Source organism: Epinephelus moara, chromosome 22 (genome assembly GCF_006386435.1).
Source record: "Epinephelus moara isolate mb chromosome 22, YSFRI_EMoa_1.0, whole genome shotgun sequence".
In the NCBI taxonomy this organism is placed as follows: domain Eukaryota; kingdom Metazoa; phylum Chordata; class Actinopteri; order Perciformes; family Serranidae; genus Epinephelus; species Epinephelus moara.
In genome coordinates, this window is record NC_065527.1 from 1,269,480 (window position 1) to 1,272,091 (window position 2,612).

Here is a 2,612-nt window from a genome sequence, read left to right on the forward strand (position 1 = left end):
CTGCGGCTAATGCTCCGCTAGCCGCTCCCAGCTAGCTCCGGTTTGTTATTCAGGTTAAAGTGTGAAGAAGCAGCGGGTCTGTGGGGCAGCTGAGTGAAGTGGAGCCTGAGGAGGAAGCACCGGTTAGCCCCGGTTTCACTACAGGCAGATTCACTCGCTACAGGGGCGAGGAAATAAAACCTGTACAGCCAATCAGAGTGATCTCTCTCACCGACAAGCTCCGCCACCGATTCAACATGCTCAATTGGCCCAAAAGACGCCGACGCCGAAGTGCTGATGGTGCGGGACACACTGCAAAAACTAGGCCGACAGACGCTCACCGACGGCCCGGCTTTGGTCGACGGCTGACCGTTGGCTTGGTGTGTCAGGGCCTTCAAGGCTCCAGATCACATTTCAGACCTGTTAGTCCCTATGAACCTCTTCGTAGTTTGAGATCCTCGGGCACAGGACCTCTGTTTGTCCCAGAGTCCAGACTGAAGGCCAAAGGGCCCCGAGGCTCTGGATCAACCTGCCTGAGGATATAAGACTGTCTGAGTCTGAGGCTTCGTTTAAGTCTCTCCTAAAGTCTATCAGAAATCATATCTGTCTGTCTTATTGCTCTCTGATTGATGTTATGTCTCATCTTCACTGTTGGCCTTCGTTACTTTATATTTTACTAGATGACGTTTAATGACGTGTTATTTGTGTTACATGTGTTCAGTTTGACTAAACATCACTTTGTAACTGTAAATAAATACAAATGAATAAAGCTTATTATTAATAGTATTATTATTATGATTATATGAATGTGAAGTCCTACCTGCGGTTTTTTTTCCCATAGGACGTGAATGCAGCATCTCAGGCTGCATCTCTCAATGACGTCACTGGTGGAAGAGGGAGGGCGCTCACACCGTGAAACGCCGTTGCCGTGTCTGTGAGTGTGTGTGCGTGTGTGTGTTTAAAGTGTGTGTGTGCCGCGCATCTTTTGGAAGCAGCTCCACGCGCAGCACTGAGCTGACAGGATTTAATGAGACGCGCGTGATGAGCTCAGCTCAGCTGATCTCTGGACTAACTGTCTCCAGGAAACACTTGTCCTCCCTCCGCTGCAGACACCGCCGCTCCGTCCTCCTCTGCCCGGCCAGCAGAGCCCGTCGGTGGGAACCTGCGAACACAGCTGCCGCTCAGTCCGTGTGAGTATGTGTGTGTGATACAGTGTGTGTGTGTGTGTGTGTGTGTGTGTGTGTGTGTGTGTGTGTGTGTGTGTGTGTGTGATTACTGAGGGACGTGTTGAACTTTGGGTGCTGTAGTTTCCACAGTGACATGACAGCGGGCTGCTCTCAGCTGCTCTCCGGCTGCCATGTTCTCACACTCACATAACGCTGTTAATTCATGTTCTCATCACACACCGGATGCAGAGGGAGCCCCTGGAGCATTAACGCTCGTGGGCATAATTCTGCGCTTGCACGTGCGCACTCGTCACCCGCGCGCAGGAACTCCGACGCACGGTGTGTGAATGTGTGTGTGATGCTGAGCGGTACAGTAGGTGTAGACGGTGTTGCTCTCTTCACAGTGATGATGATGATGGTGATGATGATGATGCAGTGTGGTCCGTTTCTCAGGCTGGAGGTCTGCAGCTCGTGCAGCAGGTATCATGTGGTCAGGGCGGTACATCACTACCTGGCAGCTCAAGTGGGACACAGAGTGACCTCATGATTCACTGATGGAGATGAAGACTGGTGTTCATCATCATCATCATCATCATCATCATCACAGTCTGCAGACTGTCAGTCAGTGACCTGATGATGAGCTCCAGTCTGATGTTTACAGCTCTGTGTTTATTGACAAGTTTATGACACAGAGGATGGTTGTTGTTTACATTCGATCAGTTCTGACAGAGACCAGAGCAGAGTCCTGCACAGGTCCAGTTTCTACACGTAAAGCTCAGAACCAGAACCAGTCCATCACCTGTCTTTACAGGCGTGCCGTATCATCTCCTTCCCAATAATACCGCTATAATGTAGAGTATGATATCCATCCATCTATTTCATCTGCTCATCCGGGGTCAGGTCTCGGGGGCAGCAGGCTGAGCAAAGCACCCAGACGTCCCTCTCCTCAGCAACACCTCCCAGCTCCTCCTGGAGGACCCCGAGGTGTTCCCAGACCAGATGAGATCTGTAATCCCTCCAGTGTGTTCTGGGTCTGCCCCGGGGCCTCCTACCAGCTGGACCAGGAGGATCGTGATCCTAACCCTATGACAAATTCATATCCTGATACTTGCCATATTTTGACTTGTTGACATATTGACGTCCTACTGTTACCCACGGCAACAGCAAGCATGACTGAAAGTGAAATTATTAGTGACTCTGCGAAGGTTCCAAAAAGAGGAGCAGCTTCAGTAGTGTGGAATAACCTGTGGCGTCCTGAGTGTTTTACTTCTCAGACTCTAAAGCCCCATCTCCACCAAACCCTTTCAGTCCAGCACCTTTGGAACCAGCAGTAAGCCTTCAGACATGGTACCTAGAGCCTCGGTCTGTTCAGACAGTCCTCTTAAATGTGGGCGGGGTTGTTGTCACTCACTGCTCCGTCCAGCACTCGCTGTATTTCCTCATCAGCGGTGACACAGATGGAAGTCT

At 50.8% G+C, this 2,612-nt stretch overlaps 1 protein-coding gene across 1 annotated transcript in view; it reads left to right on the forward strand.

The window, feature by feature from the left end:
* The first annotated feature begins 1,024 nt into the window (after nucleotides 1-1,024).
* Nucleotides 1,025-2,612, forward strand: part of gabbr1b (gamma-aminobutyric acid (GABA) B receptor, 1b) — a 208,197-nt gene continuing 206,609 nt past the window's right edge. The window contains exon 1 of the mRNA XM_050035420.1: nucleotides 1,025-1,169. The gene's annotated coding sequence lies outside the window, so the exon portion shown is untranslated. The remainder of the gene's footprint in view (nucleotides 1,170-2,612) is intronic.